General features: G+C 40.2%; 1 long non-coding RNA gene across 2 annotated transcripts; it reads right to left on the bottom strand.

Moving 5' to 3' along the window:
• Nucleotides 1-212: 212 nt before the first annotated feature.
• LOC147543988 (uncharacterized) lies at nucleotides 213-3,860 on the bottom strand. 2 transcript variants are annotated; one of them, XR_015239657.1, is made up of 6 exons: nucleotides 3,605-3,860; nucleotides 3,455-3,513; nucleotides 2,678-2,763; nucleotides 1,408-1,650; nucleotides 1,046-1,113; nucleotides 213-445 (listed from the first exon to the last, which is right to left on the bottom strand). It is a non-coding gene; the product is annotated as an uncharacterized LOC147543988 (long non-coding RNA). The 2 variants fall into 2 exon arrangements; XR_015239656.1 differs by having other exon boundaries at nucleotides 1,408-1,514.
• Nucleotides 3,861-19,188: the final 15,328 nt, after the last annotated feature.

The raw sequence follows: 19,188 nt of genomic DNA, 5'->3' as shown, positions 1-19,188 counted from the left end.
CGACTTTTATCTGTCCCTAAATAAAGAGTTATTAGGGACAATCATTAATTGTCCCTAATTTTTTTTTCAAAATTAGCTCTTTGTTTAGATTTGGGACCTATAATATCTGTCCCCAAAAGTTTGATGGGAATGTCCTATAGCTTCTATTTGGGGCAGTCAAATTTCCTTCGAGGTAAATATTTTTAGATAAAAGTTGTCCATGATCACATAAATTTGACAACTAAAATAATTTAAACATCGATAATCAAAATAACTTGTCCATACAATTAGATAATATATTTCGCTTATAGCTATTGTCAACCAAAGCCTCTACAAACTTGGGTATTTAACATCCACTGACAATTGTACGAAGGAAAAATATATAGAAAAAGCGTTCAAGAGTGTGCCATTCGTTTGAATCTCTGTCACTGAACTTTATCGACGCCTTTAACATAGAAAGGATGTCCTGAAAATTGCAACGAAACAAAAAGATATCAACTAAGTACTAGAATATTCAATAAAGCTATACAACAAGTGACAACCAAAACTGAAAAGGTAAAAGAATTGGCAATCGGTCATGGCAGTTCTTTTATGAATAACTAGTACTAAAAAAAAGAAGCTGAAAATTATAACTCTCATATTTGTAACGAATACAGAAACAAGTTATAATATTTCAGTAAGATAATTTTAAAAAGATGAAAAAACAAAGTGAGAATCTAGTGTGACACTTCAAGTGTATTTTAAGCTTGGCGGTTCAATTGTTTTTATCCTTGTTTTTTCTGGTCCAAACGAAAAATAGAGAAAGTCATCCGCATTTGCTTAACTAGGATGTCAACCTTATTTACAAGTAAAAACAGAGCTACTTCACAATAATCCCCTTCCGTAGACATGTCGCAGAGTTATCCATGATTGCAAGGGAAGTATAAATTGATCAAATTTCAAAGAGAAGCAAAATAACATTTTCGATATTCAAAATTTGAAAGGTCATGTTATAGAGTCAATGGGGAAGCTAGCAGTGCAATAACAAGTAGACTTGAAATAGGGAAAGAAGTCGAAAAACACTCACAATTATGGTACACAAAGTTGGTGCAAGTTAAATATTAAACGTATCTTCCCGATTCTCCAAACGACACCCTGTAAAAGAACTCAATTATGTTACTTAACTTTCCAAAATTTGACCCAAATTAACTCTTGAACCATAAAATACGAAAAACAACAAGAATACAAACCGGAACAGAAAAACTGCTCAACTGGAAGATCCATTTATTCTTATCACTGGATTGATTTATTTTATTTAATCAATCACAGAACCATTAGTAACTCAGCAACAAATTTAATCATGACTTATTAATGGAAGAATTTACATAATAGAATGGGTATGTAGAAAAAAACATAAAGAAATAATATAAGCAAGCTTTTGTTACTTACAGTTTAAAATCCAGAACATAAGGTTAACTGCTTCACACATTTCTTGCAAAACCCCCAATCCTCGTAGCAGCCCAAACAACTATCAGCAAAACACTAAACTGAAAGCCCTACAATGTCCAACCACATTGGATTTGGATATTTAGTCATTGAGAAGAGATCAAGGAAGCCACCACTGAAACACATACTTGCTTCGAAGGATTTGTATTTTTTTCGTCTAGCCATACTCAAGATAGTCTAAAACCACTAAAAGAATCCATACGTAAAATTTTCGATCAGTACAAAAAGTAATAAAGTTTGAGTATTAACTTACTAAAACCCCACTAATGATGGGGTATGCTATAAGCCAAGTACAAATAGAGTTTGACTTTGAAATTTAGCTTACTTATTTCGCAGAGTTCAATTATTTTTTAACGTAAGCTAAAAGAATATTTATCTATAAGTCTAAGTAGCTTCAGATCTATAAAGACCATTGGCTGTTGTTGCAAGTAAATAAATTTATTGAACCTCAAAATCCTGTTTACCACCAAAACTTGAATTTCCTATAACTACATATAAAATATGGAGGCTCGAGCTATGTAAAACCATAATCTGAGTTCCTTCGCGAAAGGAATTCGACCTGAAAATTTCAAACAAATAAAAAAATCTACAATTTTATATAATCAACTAACTGCCTATGAAATACACAATTTTCTGAATACTCTCTTGGTAATATTACCACGATATCTCAAGTTTTATCTGTTCGAAACATCAAGGTTTAATATCTTACACAAAAGTTAGAAGATAGAGACTATACATATATGAATTAACAAGCTATCCTAAGCTACATCCTGGACTAGCTGAATACTTAACAAAATCTCTCTATGTTTTTCAACTTTTTCGTGCTAATTAGCTTGTTATTTCTTCTTAGTTCGGTGTGACCCTAAAATCTAGGATTAGTCGGGTTCTTAAACTAACAGATGTTATGTGACAAACCAATACATAGATGATAGCTTAACCTTGTTTTATATGATTTCTTACCTTCCTCATCTCTACAAAGCTTGTAAGGGTACTAGACCAGATTCAAGACAGCGACACATAGTTAAGGATAAGTAGACAACAACAAATATAACACATACAAAAGAAAAGTTTCTTTGAGTGATCAAACATGAAAAGAGCAAATAATATAATGAAATATAATGTACCAAAAACATCTAATTCTTTATGGTAGAGGATTAAGAAAGTGCAAAATTAGAAAAATAATAATGGAACTGAAATGAAACTAAGTCGTTACCTTTTGATTGAGAAGAAACGATCCCAGAGATGAGCTTAAACTAGATGGAAAATAGTGGATCTCTTTGCAGCCGGTATTCGTGATTACTATGGTTTTCAGAAGAGATAAAGTGAGTTCACAGGAGGGGTTCTTATGAAATCTGAATAATTATTTAAGTTTCGTTTCCTGTTAATGATTTTAGAGAGACGAGAACTTGAAACCAGTAATATAAATGAAAGTAAACCTTATTTGGGGTTCCTCTTGTGTAGTTTTAGTCGTAGAAAAAGCATACAAAAATCAAACTAACAGAAGCATAGAGACAACATAGAGAAAACCTCACAATTTATAGAAAATCTCAAATCAAACAGACAGAAGCATATAAAAAGAGGGGGTTTCAAATCTAAGGTCTGAATAGGAAGAACACAGAAAAAGCTGCATAAAAATCATAGAAAACCTAAACTATGGTTACCTATTTCCATTGAAACCTTCTGCTTCCAATATTATATCTTTCGTGGACAACTGAAACACAAAACTTGTATTCGACAATTTCACACTTTCCGAACAGTTACCAGTTCTAAATTATAAAGAATGAGGTTTGTTACAATTTCACACCTTTACAACAGTTCTCAATTCGAGAAAGTTTAGACTAATTACATATTTCTATAAGGGATTATGATCTATAAAAACTATTCTGACCCATAATTTAAATCAAACCTTAAATCATTCTTGTCAATGCTGATTTTAGGTCGTAAACTACATTGCTTAATTTGAAGAAGAATATGAAGAAGAACAACAAACCTTTTGCTGGAAAAATCTGGTTCGTGGAACAATCGAATATAAACTATTGAAAAATTTTGCTGCAAAAAGGAATTAAGGTTTCATGTTATAAATGTATTAATCGATTGATTTGTTTAACAAGAAGATGAAGAAGAAGAGGAAGAAAAAAACCTGGTGGTGATGAGATGCCAACAGACCTCTGATGCCGCAAGAAAACCCTAAAAGAAGAAGATGAACAAATTGCAGAGGCTACAACTGCGACTTAAAGGAACAATAGAGAAGGAAATCGTGTTGTAGATGAAGAACAAAGAGGGAAATTGTGTTTTAGAGGAACCCTAGCTGAAATGAGAAGAAGAAAAGTAGAAATCGTGGGGCAAAGAGGAGAGAGAAATTAAGGGAAAAAAAGAGGGAAAGGGGTGTATCTATTTACGCCAATTTTTCTCCCAATGTTCCGCGCCCAATTATTTGGTCCCTAAAACAATTTATTCGTCCCCATTGTAATCTTAGTAGGGACACATATAAGAAAATGGTCCTTATTTTGTATATATTAGGGACATACGTAAAAATATCTATCCCTATTGACCACTTTTTTTGTAGTATATATATAAAAGACGTTCCCGCAAGCTTTTCCACCCCAATCAGCACCTTTCCGACCTAACAAGATGCAGACCTGGCAAACGCTCTCACTCAGCTGTATCTGGAAAGAGAACTAGATGAAGCGAACGTGTTGGACCCGCGACAACCGTACATTTCGAGGCCCCTAGGAAGCGGGCCAAGAGCCATGAACGACCCAATCATCAGTGACGTGCTCGTACACCAAGTGGCGGAGCTAACCAGAATCTGCGAAAGGAAAGATACTTCGACAAGAGCAATAATAAACCTCTTGCCTCTAAGCACGGAAATACTAGAAGCTCCAAAGCCCAAAAACTTCAAGTGCCCCAATATTGAACACTACAACGACATGGAGGACCCGGGTGTATTCATAAATAACTATGTCTCGTTAATGAGCCTAAGCACGCTCGACCAGAATGTGTGGTGTGTCGTTTTCGCTACGGTCCTAAAGGGACTAACTCAGGCATGGTACCAGACTCTGGAAGCTGGCTCGATAAGGTCTTTCGACGAAGTAGCGCAGGTTTTTTGCGCTGCTTTCAGAGGAAGTAGTTCAATAAGAAGAAAAACTAAGTATCTATTCAACATCGTCTAAGGAAAAAATGAGTCCTTGGTCGACTATTGGCAGAGGTTCTGAAACCTTATGGTACAAGTTCCCGATCTTGATAAGAAGATTGCACTCGTCGCTCTGAAAAGGTTTCTCAGGCAGGACGAAATCGTTCGAGAAATCGCTGACAATGAACCCAATACTCTCGGAGAACTCGTAGAGAAAATCCAGCGTTTCATTAGGAAAGAAGACAGCTACAGAAAAATGAAAGAGGTCGCTGGGATTCCATATGAAACCGAGCCACCTAAAAAGAAAGAACAAGAAAATATCAAGCCTCTCAAAGAACAAAATTGAAGTAGCCGAGGAAGGTCCGATTTCACTTCCTTCACCCCTCTTACTCGGAGAAGGGAAACAATTGTTATGCCCATTAGGGTTTAAGATGATCGAAAACAAGTAATCCAAGAAAAGCAATAGGAAATAAAGAATAATTACACAGAACATAAAAGATTTACGTGGTTTAATTGGTGAGACCTACTCTACGACGACAACGGCGCGATGATTTTCAATCTGATAACCAAACAAGTTAGACATAAGATTCGTGAGAATTGGACACAAATGTCTCCTAACTTTTTAGTTTATATAGCCACTAAAACCCTAATTCCACCGCCTCACCGACTCTCTCTAAATCTGAAATACATATGGATACGTTAACACTAATAACCGACATAAGCCTAACTCTGCATTCCAGCTCTGTCTCGGAGTCTAGCTTTGTCTCAGAGTCCAGCTCTACCTCGGAGCCCTGCTTCTCATACCAACACTGTCTCAATAATCAACTCCGTTAAGGGGTCCAAAATTTCGATATCAATCCATATTCAAGACACTTTCAACAAATCTCCACCTTGACTTGAATATGCTCATCTTGACTTAAATCTGCTACCATCATAGCTCAGCGCCTCTTAGCCATCGTCGCTCCAGCCCTGCTAAAGCTAACATCTAGAAATCCCAATCAAGTCTAAGAAATGCTTAACTTGAAAGTTGTAACTGCCTTGGTCAACATATCCGCTGGATTATCTACCGTAGAAACCTTTCTCATCGCGATCTTCCCTTGTTCAATCACGTCCTTGATAAAGTGGTACCAAAGTCAATGTGTTTAGTTATCTCGTGATACATTTGATTTTTGGTCAAATGAATAACACTCTGGTTGTCGCAGTAGACCTATGTCACCTCCTGCTTCAGGCCCAAATCCCGAACTAAACCACTCAGCCATATTGCCTCCTTCACCGCCTCTATTGCTTCCATGTACTCAACTTCCGTTGTAGACAGAGCTGCTACCAACTGCAACACTGCTCTCCAACTAATGGTACTTCCGCAGAGTGTGAACATATAGCCCGTCAGCAACCTCTTCCTATCAAGATCTTCCGAAAAATCTGAATCTACAAATCCAATTACCGAACTAGAAGTGTCAGCCCTTTTTGCTGATGTCAAAAAATGGCCATCCGTTATATCAGCATGAAAAAGGGAGTTGATGCATGACAGCCTCCGTTATGTCTGATTGTTCTGTTAGATGGAGTGTTGCTCAGCCTGACGTTCCTACTTCGAGCTCAGCTTCCTGCTCTGCTTCTCCTTATATCAGCTCCTCCTCCTTGTTCCTTGCTCCTGCTCCTTGCTTTACTGCTCCTTGCTCTACTGCTTTTGTTCGTCTGTTCCCGAGGGGGGAAACCTGCAAAGGGTTCGAAAACCGCTCCGGCGCTCAAGCCAGTCAGGGTGCTCTTTGCAGTAAAAGAATGAATATTGATTGATCCTTTTGGGGGGCAAGTTATGGGGACTCTGAGTTTCTTGTGATCTTTTTAGGGTGAAGAGATCGTGTCCTGTATAGGACGATGTGGGGGGCCTTTTATATGCGATGTTAGGCCGACTGTGATTAGCGGCAGTTGCCGTCAATCCGAAGGGAAAGTTTCCTCCCTTGAATATCTAGGGTTTCCCTTATAGTCTATCTCGGATCCTTGATAAGTGGAAGTTCCTAAGTTCAAGGATCCTTCGTAGATATCTTGCCGATGTGATAGATTCTAGAAGAGAAGTTTCCTCATTTAGTTACGTGGAGTTCAAGCTGGCTTAAACACTTCGAGATGTGTAGCCGACTAAGATATTTTTGGAAGATTCGGGATTAAGTTGGTAGATCGCTTAGTGCTGCTGCCTTCTCAGTTCTGGGCGTAAGACATTGGCCGGACCTGTTTGGACCCCCATTACTCCTCTGAAGACCCCAGGGCTGATCTGTCGATGCTAAGGACACTTTGCAGGGTTGGTTTCTTCTGGCCGACCTCCTAGTTAGGGGAATATTTGATGGACCGTGAGGGGCTCAACTGTCCTGCTACCTTAACCGGGCTGATCCAGTGGACTTCAGGTCTGATCTTGACTCTTCAGACGTTAGTCAACGTCTAGACATTTTATGCATCATCATGAGTCTCGCCACTCCTTTGTCGAAAGTATGAGACTGGGGAGTAAAAGTAACTCGTGTGTTTTAAACATTGAAGACTCTGAGGTCGAGGATTTTACCTAGACCAGAGCTGTTTTGTGAAGCTTGGTCTCTTTTCTATATTCCCAGAGCTGCGTATTCCCGAGCTTATTTGTACTGAGCTTGTAGGGACTGCTGGTGATAAAACTTCCTTTTTCTAAAGCCGTGTTTGCCAGAACTGATTCGAGTTATGTTTGTCTTGGACTGATGGACATGTGGTTTGTTCTCCCGAGACACGTTTCGACTTCTACTTGAGCAATTAATTTCCTTTCCATGCGTGATTTTGTGACATGACGTTTTTGATCTTCTGATCACGCATTTTTGGCGCTGATCTTTAGGTAACTGTGCACGGCAGTTCCGTCATCATGCGTGGATACGTGGCGTTTCCTCAGTGGGGGAGTTGACCTGTTTTCTCGAAACCCGCTGATATCCCTTCGAATCTGACCCGTCTTGAGCCGTGCGTATCCTTTAGTTATTATTTCCCTTGAGCGTTCCCGAGAATTGTTCGGTCTTCGCTTTAATGACCCCTCGTCTGTTTTTGAGAAGTCCTTTGGCTATTTCTTCCCAATATAAATAGTCTGCTTTGGTTCTTTGACTCATCATTTTCAAAAGTTTAAAGAAGAGAGGATCCTTCCTTTGCAAATACTTTTTAACCTTGTTCTTTACCTTCTGTTTTCATTGGAGATCCGAGACGAGGCCTTTGTTCAAATTCATGCTTCGTGTTCTCTTTGGTGATGTTTTTCCGATAATGGAGATAGTTAAGGGTAACTTTTCCGATAATGGAGATAGTTACCTGGGATACCAATTTGGGTCCGGCCCCAAAAATGGTTGTTTGCCCAGGTGCCAGTCATGGCATTCCCGCCAACAGAGGATCCTTTGTGCTAAATTGTCCCTTTCCCGGGGTCCCCTTTTGAAGTTCCGATCTCGATCCACAAGATAGGGGTGATCTCGGTCCTCTCGGCACTTTCTTACCTTCAACTTCTTTTAATTTTCAGAAATTTCTTCCTTAAGAGATTTGAATGACCGTACTCTTCTTGATGTACTTTGGTTGCAATTTCTTCTGTCTCTGATTGCTGAGTCGTTTTCCTGTTTGCTCTTCTTGTTTCCGATCGTTCTACAAAATTGATTAGTTATCATTGTTAATATAGAGCCTGGCTTACTAATGCATCTCCCCTAGGCTTACTACGCATGCTCCGAATGATCGCTTCTGCAAAAATAAAGAAGATTAAACTTAATCTATCATGCCCTAATCTTACTATTTCCCCCTGCAAAATAAAACCAAAACTAATGTAACTGCGTAGATCATAATGATTTCGAGTCTAGAATCTGTCCCTGATCATGGCTGTCGCTCTCAGGGTCGTTTTTCGTTGGTTTGACCTTACCTAATTTAGCTAAGACTTCTCCTGGTACCCCTGATCGTTGCTTTCGCTACCAGGGCTGGTTTCGTTGGCTTGAGCACAACTAGTTTAGCTAGGACTTCTCCTTGGACCTCTGGTCGTAGCTTGGGCTACCAGAGCTGGTTTCGTCGGCTTGAGCACGACTAGTTTAGCTAGGACTTCTCCTTGGATCCCTGGTCGTTGCTACCAGGGTTGGTTTCGTCAGCTTGAGCACGACTAGTTTGGCTAGGACTTCTCCTTGGACCCCTAGTCGTTGCAACCTGGGCTGGTTTTGTCGGCTTGAACACAACTAGTTTTCGCCGGGACTCCTCCCGTATCCCTGGTTGTAGCTTGGGCTACCAGGGCCATTTTGTCTGCTTTTGCATGACTAGTTTTGCAAGGACTTCTCCTTGTACCCCCGGTCACCTTTGCCAAGGTTGTAGGTTAAGTAGGACTTCCCCTCACGGTCCTCAGTGGGGACCGCGTTTTACTCGAGTAAAGTTTCAGTTTAACTAGGACTGCTCCTAGCAAGGTTTATGGTCGTTGCCTTAGCTACCAGAGCTGCCTAATTTTGCCGGCTTGAGCACGATCAGTTTAACTAGGACTCCTCCTTGGGACTTTGGTGAAGGGTCAGTTTACTCGAGCAAAGTTCAGTTTAACTAGGACTGCTCCTTGTAAGGTCTCTGGTCGTTGCCTTAGCTACCAAAGATGCCTAACTTTGCCGAAGCAAAGTGAGTTTGACTAGGACTCTTCCTCGAGATCTTTGATTGTTACCTCTACTGCCTGGGCTTCCAGCTCTACTAGGGTCGAGTGAGTTATATCGGTACATGCTTCTAGGTGCGTTAAAATCTGATTTGATTTTCTGTAGCATCCTTATTTAATTTAACATCATAAAGACTGGTTTATCTATTGCCTCGTGGACTTAGTTGATATCACCGTGTTCAAGGTATATCGGAGTTTTTCTTCTGGAAAGCGAACTTGAGATGTTCTGCGTTCCAGGGGTGTGTGAGGATCTGTCCTGACGTGTTCTCCAATCTGTATGTACCGGGGCCCACGACTTTTAATATCTTATAAGGCCCCTCCCATGTGGGGAAGATTTTGGTTGCCGATGGTCTTTGGGTAAATTTGAAATTCCTCCATACCATATCTCTGGGATCAAACTTTCTTATCTTCATGTGAGATCGGTGCTGTTTAGTCATTGTGTCTTTTATTTTTTGAATCTTAGTCATTGTGTCTTTGAAAGCGAGGTTTCTCAGCTCTGCTCGATCTCGAACTTCGTCGATTAGGTCTAGATGTTCTAATGCTAGCTGCTCATTGGTCTCGGGGTCAAAGTGTTTTACCCTTAGACTCGGTTTACCTATTTCCACGGGTAGCAAGGCGTCCATGCCGTACACCATCCGAAAGGGCGTTTCTCCTGTGGCTCTTCGCGGTTTGATGCGGTAGTTCCACAGTACGTCCGGAGTTCGTCCACCCAGTTTTTATTTTCATGGCACTTGGTTTTAATGTACTTGTCTAAAATTTTGTTACTTACCTCGACCTGTCCGTTTCCAGCGGGATGTGCTGGGTTGACGTAAGCTGGTTTGATTCCATATTCCGCAAGAAACTCCTTCATGGCCTCATTGTTGAACTGGGCCTGTTATCCATGATTAGAATTCTGGGAACCCCAAACCGGGTTATTATGTTTGTCCATAATACGTTGATAATCTCCTTCGTCCGAGTCTTGGTTATTGCCACTGCCTCCGCTCATTTGGTGAAGTAATCTACCATGACTAGCAACATCTTTTCCCCCCTGTTCGCCAGGAAGGGACCTACTAGGTCAATTCCCCATTGTGCGAAAGGGGCATGGGCTCGTGATTGGCGTCATCTCAGTGGGATGTAGTCGATAGTCGTTGGCGTACACTTGACACGGTTCACAATATTTAGTATACTTGATGCAGTCCTCTAGCATTCCTGGCCAATAATACCCAGGTAAGGTCAACTGCCTGTACAGCGTTCTCGGACCCGTGTGATTCCCCGCAGCCCCTCCGTGCATCTCATTCATTACGTACTCTTGCTCATCCTTCGCTAAACAACGTCACAAAGGGTGAATGAGAGACTTTCGGTACAGCAATCCTCCAAGCAGGGTGTATCTCGAAGCGTTCCTGCGTATTTTCCTGGCTTCGTTGACATCCGCTGGCAGCTTCTAGGTTAGTAGGTACTCGATGTATGGTTTCATCCAAACATCCCCTTGTGCTATTCTGCTATTCTGATAGCCATTATTTCTTGTGGTTTGTTAATGCTTCTTTCCTCTAATATGTGGAATATCACTCCAGGAATAGTGGTCCAGCCATTGATCATTTTAGACAAGGCGTCGGCCAATGTGTTCTCTTCCCGGGGTATCCTAGTTAGGGTGACCTTCTCAAAGTGTTCAACTAGTTCCTTGACTTTTTTCAAGTATTTTATCATGTCGGTCCCTTTCACTTCATAGTCACCGTTGAAGTGATTGAAAACTAGCTAGGAGTCGCTGTATACCCGGACATTAGCAGCTCTGGCTTTCAGGGCCAGTTTTAAGCCTACCAGCAGGGCTCCGTATTCAGCCTCGTTATTGGTTACGGCGAATTTGAACGTGGTAATTTGGAAAATCTTCTCCGCTTTCGGGCTAATCAGTACTGCTCCTGCTTCTTTCGTAGCTTCGCTCGATGCTCCATCTACGAAAAGAGTCCAGACCTACTCTGGTCCAATGCTGGTTGCTGCGACTGAGCACTCTGTCACGAAATCTGCTAATGCTTGTCTCTTTATCGCAGTCCGGGGTTCGTATCTGATGCCGAACTCGCTCCGCTCTACAGCCCACTTGGTTAGCCGTCCTTAGAGGTCCATCTTCTGGAGTATGTCTCTGAGTGATTGATCTGTCTGTACAATTGTTGCGTGAGCTTGGAAGTAGGGGCGAAGTTTTCTGGCAGTTAGATAGAGCGCGTATGCCAGCTTTTCCACGGTCGGTTAATTCAACTTTGCTCCACCCAACACTTTGTTGACGATACATATTGGCTGCCTTATTTATCCCACTATTTTGATTACTACTGCTGAGACTGCATCTCCTGAAGTTGCAAGATAGATGATAAGCTCGTCCCTAGGGCTGGGGCTGACTAGCAGTGGTAACCTCATGAAATGTGTCTTCAGTTCTTGAAATGCTTTTTCTGCTTCGTCTGTCCATGTGAAATCTGGTATCTTGCGGAGAGTTTTGAAGAAAGGTAAAGCCTTATCCCCTATTTTGCTAAGGAACCAAGAGAGTGACGCTAGCCTTCCCGTTAGTCGCTGAACATCCTTTTGACTTTTCGGGCTGGGCATGTCTCTTAATGTCGTGATTTTAGCTGGGTTAGCTTCTATTCCTCTGTGGCTTACCATGAAACCTAAGCATTTTCCCGAAGTTACTCCGAACGCGCATTTTTCGGAATTTAGCTTCATGTTGTATGCCTGAAGTCTATCAAAGGCGATTTTAAGGCTAGGTATTAGGTCCCCCCGAATTCTGCTTTTCACGATCATGTCATCTACGTAACATTCGACCGTTTTTCAAGTTGGTCTCCGAAAATCCCATTGACCAGACGCTGATATGTAGCCCCGACGTTTTTGAGACGGAAGGGCATTTGCTGGTAGCAGTACAACCCTCGAACAGTTAGAAACGAGGTATGCTTTTGATCTGTCCAGTGCATAGCGATTTGATGGTATCCCGTGAAAGCATCGATAAAGTTGAGTAGTTCGTGGCCGGCTGTAGAATGAGACATATAATCATGGGTGATACCCATAGATTTGTACCTAAGGCCTAAAAGAAGTTTGGGCAAAGATAGTACAAAAGGCCCGAAAAAGGGAATTTAGGCTGGGTAACTAAAAGAAGGTTTTAGGCCCAAAAAGGGGCCGACCTTGGTTGGTCGGGTGCCCTTATAGGGCCGGCCAGATCTGCCATTTTGGGCATGCTATGGCCGACCACAAGTTAGGGTAATCAAGAAATAGAAATTAGTTTCTATTTTTGTGAAAACCCTAAATCTTATTCAAAAGGGACTTTTAGGAAACCTAATTGGAATGGGATTCTAACTTAGGGTTCTATATAAGGTCTCTTTAGACTGGAATAAGGTGTGGAAAATTCTCAAGGAGCTTTCTTACTCTAACAACATCAAGTAGAGAAAGAAATAAAACTCCCAACTATCGATCTAGTCACAAAGAAGGAGTTCTTCTGTCAAACCACCATTAGAGTTCTAGCTAACAACAAAGTGGGAGATCAAGTTGATCATTCAGGTGTCTTGAGTACAGGAGCAACAATTGGAGCTTTTGTTCTTCGCATTCGATTTTGGAAAGGTTCGAGGAAAAAACTAGTGATTAAGGTAATCACTAAACTAGTTAACTTAGTTATAATTATGAGGTTATGCATGAGATCCTGGGATATTAGTGTTAGACATTAGATGTCTGAGATTTCTGCTAACAACACTAGGAGACTCGATAACCCAACAGTGGCGTGAGAGCCTCTTGGACATAGCTAATTTTAGCTAAGTTTCAGACCGATCTATGCTTGACTAGATAGATAGATGTGTCTAAAAGTGTTTTAGGCATCAATTTGTTTAGTTTGAATGTGATTTAAAGTTATTCAAATTGTTTTCAAAGTTGATGATTGAAACGAGTTTCAAAAGATTCTATTTTCATTTATTTCGGGTTTGAAAAGTGTTTTGAAATAGTTGATTTTCATTGATTTTAGAAATTGTTTGAAAATCAAATTTGGGTTTTAAATGGTTTCTAAAAGCTTGCGACAACAACTATTGAGAATAGCAAAAGAAAAAAAGGGAAAGAAGGAACTTTAGAAGTTCCTAAAACTGGCTGGCCAGACCAGGACGCGTTTGGGCCGCGACCAGGGGCGCGTCCAGGGTCGCAACCAGGGACTTGTCCAGGGACGTGACAATGGCCTAACCTTTATGGGCCAGAGGCCAATACCAGGTATATAAGCAGTGATTTCAAATCCAGAGGTTAATCGTACTTCTGGCCCAGGCCAAGGACCACTTGGCTCGGGCCAAAGAATGTTGGCCCATGGGCGAGATATGCTTGGCCCGTTCCAATTCATGTCCTTGGCCTTGGCCGAGAGAAGCCCATGGGCTTGGCCCGAGAAGGTTGGCCCTTCGCCAAGGCTTGTCCCAGGTCATTCCAGGATAGGGGATTAGGGGCTAAATTTTTCGGGTCTTGACCCGAGTGAAAGTTTTTCCAACGAAAGTCCAATTTTTGTCCTGGTTCCACCCAAATATTACCGAAATTGTTCCGGGCCACCTGAAGGCCCAAAACGAGTTTTTCTTAAAATTAATTTTGGAAATCATTAAAAGTCAAACCATTTTTTTCCGAAATTGACCCGGACCCTCTGAAGGCCCAAACGAAGTTTTTCTTAAAATGGATTTGGGAAATCATTAAAGATAAAATCGAAACGCAGCATTAGTCGAATTCTTCGAATAAAGACTTAAGGTCCGTTTGTGACATAGAGACGTCGACAAAAGTATCTCATGGATAATCATGCATATATTATTGTTAGCCTTGAATAATATATGAATGAATATGATGTGAATGCGGGAACTAGTATGGCCATAAAATGTTATTTTCTTTCATTCTTGTTTTAAGCACAGATTGGTGCATATTTAATAATTTTAGTTTCAAGTTTTATACGATCTGCGAATCGTTAGAAGATTGTTATTGGAGTTTAGGGTCTATGAGTCCATAAAGAAGCTCAAGGATGGGATCCTAATTCGAGTGGGAGAATTTAATAGAGGTTCGAGGATGGCGATCCAGGCGAAAGCAAGATAAATCCTAAGAAGATTAAATCCTTTAGGACTAGGGGCCATACTAGGATCCATATATGCTTGATTTACTTTCTCGCGCGCATTTACTTATTTATTTACATTTTCTGTCATGTATGGTTAGGCTAAGTAGTTCACGAAAATGCCTACTAGATAAAACGTAAAAGTGCCTAAAAGTAATTTTGAGAAAAATGCCTACCCAGACTAAAACACCCTTTGATCCCTCGATCAAGGAAGGTGGGTCTGCCTCCACAGGGTGCCTCCTTATCTTGGGATGCTGGTAGTCCTATGGCAGGTCCACATGGATTTTTCTCAACGAGATCAGCAAAAGAGATTCGGATACTTGAGGCAAAAGGATGGAATAGGCATTCATTAATGCAATCCATTAACCAAGAGTCATAAGAGTGTGATCAGTGAAGGAGTTTACTCAGCCATGACAATGGGGTTAAGGGCAGGGCCCTAGTCCGCTTAATTCCGAAGAAATGGGATCTTGGAATCACGTTATTCAATTAGGTACTGTTTTATATTGAATAATGTGGAAAAACTGAATTTTTTCAGAACGATAACAAGTTTAAAACTTTGCAATTATTTCTTGTACGTAGTTTAATGACATATTAGAAAATTAGTTTTCTAACCTTCGTTCAATCCTTGAGAAGGAGTAGAACGAAAGTAACTGTCCTGAATAGAAAGGGAATTTGATAATGGTTCTCAGGTTGGTAACAAGGAAAACGTCCTAGAATATCCAATCCTAGTGTTGACTCATAACGAATAAGGTCAAAAGCCTTTTGCAAGCAATTATGAAACATTCTCTTTGGAAGAGTAATGGATGCTAGCATAACCATTAAGACAAACTGAGGAAGAAGTTCATGCAGAAGTCATTAATGGAGAGGTACGAGACCTCTTAGGCAATCTGATGGTTATCTTGAGTAAGAACCGAAAGTTTTTCATATTTTCGATATGACTTATCTGTTCGAAAACTATAAACGACTCGGATTTCCCTTATCAAGAAATGACAACAAAATTCATCTATCACCCAGTTCAATACCGATTTTGAACCAAGATAGATAAAACCTTAGATGAATCACTCAGATTGTTGTGAACAACTGAGCACAACACACGAGAATATCGAATATAAGAAAAGGTTTAGAGATTCAGGGCAAGGAATCTAATAAAGAGTTCTTAAGATTCTAAAGGGCAAAGGGCCAGTCAAGAGAGACAAACAATTAATCAACGAAGGTAAATCGGTTGGCGAGTCTATGATCAAGATTGTTTCTCATTACTGTAAATGTTTCTAAAACAATGGCTAGACCATTTAAAAGGAAACTACCCTTAGCACCTGGAGGACAAAAGGAATAGAATTGTGAATTCCAGTTCCAGTATCCTTGTTACCAAAGTTAAGCAAGTATCGTAGAGTTCCTTCATCAGGTATTTAAGACCAGATGTGCGGCTCAGTGGGAGCTCAAGGGAATTACATACTTAACTAAAAGAAAAAGATTCAAAAGGGAGCGAAAGTAATATTGCTAAGGATGCTGAAAGGGATCGAAGTCTTATTTTAGACATTGATCTAGTTTAGAACTTAATAGTGGATATTGTGTTCTTTTAAAAACTTCAAATGTTTTAAACCAGTGGTAAATTAACTAGAGGTTCTTGAAGAACCACAATCGTTAACATTGATACTAACGACTAAAATCAAATGATTCAACCCATTAACTTTAGGATTGTCGCCTGGGTCTAGTTGACTTAAGATACATGAAGAAGCTCCAAAACAATGGACTTCTGAGTCTAAATGATTTAGTATCATAGGACACATATGGATATTGTATTAAAAAGACCAAACGACAAAGTCACCCTTTTTAGAAAGGCAAAGAGACTAGTAATCTATTAGGACTCATACTTGGTTATGCAGACCTATAAGTTTACTTACAGAAGCTTACGGTAGCTACTTCAATGCGTTCCCTAACAACTTCATGAAGTACGGAAATGTACAAGTCATAGAGTATAAGTAGGAATGTTTGAAAAAGGTTCAAACAAAGTACAAACCGAAGTAAAGAATTACCTTGACAAGAAAATATAAGCCAACCGATTCGAATGCTGAAAATTTGAGTCAAGAATTTGATAACCATCAGAGAGTTGAGAAAATGGCTTCTCAACTCATTCCATGGAACACATCTGATGGATAGCGGATCTAGTGGGAGTAATCGAACACTGTTGTGCATGATTTGATCTATGATGCCTATTGCCTTCAAAATTTATTTATTTGATGCTTAGAACTTGAGAATACTTCTACTCCTTAGTTTCTCTACTTTCAACTAAGGAATGGCGGGAGTAATGATGCTGTACTAAATGTGAATAGACCAGAAGTCCAACGGGTCAACCCGACATAAGGCAACAGAACTGTTGGACCAGCTATGATCCGCCACCTATGCCCATAAGTATGAGTTATGCATAGCCATAACTGAAAAGGAGCTTCAGCCCCGCTTCGCCTAAAACACAATCAGGTCAGCCCTAAGATTCTCCAAAGGAGTAATGGGGGTCCACGTAAGCAAGATCGATGCCTAACGCCCTAAACTGAAAAGGCAAAAGCGCGCTTCACACTTACCGACTTAATCCCGAATCTTCCTGAAGATCTCGATCAGTTAAAGACCTTAAGTGTTTAAGCAACTTGGACATCAAGAGTCTTAATGGAGGAAAGATCTCCTAGAAGATCTATCACCTCGGAGGGATATCTACGAAGTATCCTTGAACATAGGAAATTCTATTTATCCTAGATACGAGATAAACCAAAAGTGAAACCCTCACTACGAACAGTAGACCAATTCTCAAACGGTAGATCACAACCGCCTCATCTACACCGTCTATCACAGTCGGAAGGAGTATCTATTAAGCAGGTGGAATATCCATTCATAACAGATGTTGTCATGCATCAAGTCTCGATTCTCTGACTGATTAACTGAAATCCATTTTCTGACATCGGCAGTCTCCATACAATCTGTACCTAGGTCTCAAAAGAAGAAAAATTTAAGTAGAGATTGAGAGAGAAGAATGAAAACAAGAGAATTAAGGGGTCATAGTGGTTCAGGACATTAAGAGACATTTTCATATCCCTCAATGTCCGTGTTATTGGTTGGGGACATTGAAAATGTCTCCTAATGTCTGTGTTATTCGTTTGGGACATTTCAAGTGTCAAGAAATGTCTTTGTTATTCGTTTGAGACATTTCAAATGCCCTGAAATGTCTTGAGATGTCTGTGTTATTCGTTTGAGACATTTCTTTTGTCTCTCAATGTCTGTGTTATTCGTTTGAGACATTTCAAATGCCTCCAAATGTCTATTATGGACATTTAAGTGTAAATTTGGAGAGCTTTTGGAGAATGAATGTTTCTAAAAATATGGAAGACAATTGGAGACATTTCGATAATGGAGATAATAAAAATAGTTATTATTATCAAATTAGATTAACAATATATAGTGAGGGGCTGAAATTGTTGGTCAAGAAGTCTGAGAGACCTTGTTGTTGACCAGTAGTTAATCCTTCACCTGTTAATATTTTTTTGGGCACCGACGACGTCTTTGGGCCTAACTTGTAACAAGAAATGAAACACACTTGACCTTGAGGTCTTTGGGGACACCATGATTGTGTCGGCCAAAGGGACTTTAATGGTCAAGTCTGTATGCTTGCAAGAAAAGTAATAAACACGTAATGATATCCCTGGAATGTTACCGTCGAGGAGGATGGTCGGAGTATGACACGACTCATATAGTGGTCGGAGCTCGATCTCTACGGGTAAACTGACTTTCTTGAAGAGAGACAACTTATGAGGTATGTCGTTGAGTGAGACAACCCTAGAGAGGTTTGCCTTGTTTGGGGTATGTACCGTAAATAAAGTAGAAAGCTTTAGGGGTCTGACTTTGTTTTCCCGGTAGATAATTACGTGGGTGTGTATAAAAGGTCTGACCTCTCTAAAGGAGAGATAAAGTAGGCAAACCTTTGATAAAGTAAGCCACCTCCTAGAGAGATAAAGTGGGTGGACCCTTGACAAAGTAGTGGACCTTCTGGAAACAGAAAATAGATGCTTGCTTCCTCTAGGTAAGGTCCTGTAATCTCTGTGATTAGTACTCGATAAGGTCCTGTATCCTCTGTGAATAGTACTTGGACGAGAGAAAGAAAAACTATGTAAGATAGAGAAACTATATGAAGGAACAAAACTATATGAGAGCGAAAGTAAGTTGATTGCTCGAGAATTGGATGTCTTAGTCGATAACCAGATGACTTAGGTGATAATTCGATGATCAGATGTTGTTGTCGATAATTCCATGATCTGTATCATCTTCTTGTCAGTCATTTTATAGTGTTTGTGGTCGGCTGTCACCTGGCGGTGAGTTGTCGTCTTCAATACAGTAACCCATGGAGCTGTCACCATAAATACGAATGTCGTAACTCCTTAACGGGTATATTCGGGATATTGTCTTCTACGGAGAGAGGAACGTATCCTCAACGGATACACGGAAGGAGGTCTGCTGAGTAGGTGACGACCAACCTCGTTATCTAGAGTTGGATTTTTCGTGAGTGTTTGCGCATTTTATTTTTGTTGCTTAGGGTGTCCGAAGACGGATGGGTTGGGCCTATTTGTCATTTAGTTCAATGGGCTTGGTCATCCCTAGGCTTATTAATCGTGGATTTCTAGGGGAGCTATTGATGACGAGTTTTGACCCGTACATATATAATAATATAATAATATCCACTCCACATTTTGTCTATGGATTCAATATCTTGAAATCTCCCCACGACATTTTGTCCTAATTGTCTTGAAATGTCTCCATAACATTTTGTTTATGGACCAAATGTCCTGAAATATCTCCAAGATATTTTGTCTACAAGCTTCAATGTCTTGAAATATCTAAAAAGACATTTTG

Source organism: Eschscholzia californica, unplaced genomic scaffold (assembly GCF_041429995.1).
Source record: "Eschscholzia californica isolate CP2 unplaced genomic scaffold, dmEscCali1.0.p SCAF_4, whole genome shotgun sequence".
Classification (NCBI taxonomy): Eukaryota; Viridiplantae; Streptophyta; class Magnoliopsida; order Ranunculales; family Papaveraceae; genus Eschscholzia; species Eschscholzia californica.
This window is presented reverse-complemented; position numbering and strand designations above follow the sequence as displayed.